This window comes from Lupinus angustifolius, chromosome LG03, assembly GCF_001865875.1.
Source record: "Lupinus angustifolius cultivar Tanjil chromosome LG03, LupAngTanjil_v1.0, whole genome shotgun sequence".
Lineage (NCBI taxonomy): Eukaryota > Viridiplantae > Streptophyta > Magnoliopsida > Fabales > Fabaceae > Lupinus > Lupinus angustifolius.
The window spans coordinates 15,707,873-15,708,293 of NC_032011.1; positions in this window are offsets into that span (position 1 = coordinate 15,707,873).

The window sequence follows — 421 nt, forward strand, 5'->3', positions numbered from 1 at the left end:
TTTTCTGAGTGCAGGTGTTTGAAAAACTAAGTTTAAATGTGTTTCGGTTGTCGAAAAGGACAAAAATTGGTATTCTGTCCAAGTCCCTGTCGCTTGGGCGAGAAATTCTCGCCTGGGCAAGCACGATCTCGCTTGTGCGAGGACTGGGCGAGGGGAAGTTTTAGGTTCTGGAACTCCTCGCCCGGGCGCCAAATCCTCGCTCGGGCGAGCAAGGGTCTCGCTTAGGCGAAAAAACCCAGGAATTTGATGAAATTCTGGACATCCCTTGCCCGAGCGAGCAAAAGTTTCGCCTCGGCGAAAAAAAAAAATTCAGGATTTTAATGATGTCTCGCTTGGGCAAGGAAGGCTTAAGTTTAATTGAAATTTAAAGATGAATTGTCGTTTGGGCGAGAGGGCCTCGCTTGAGCGAGAGATGCCCAGT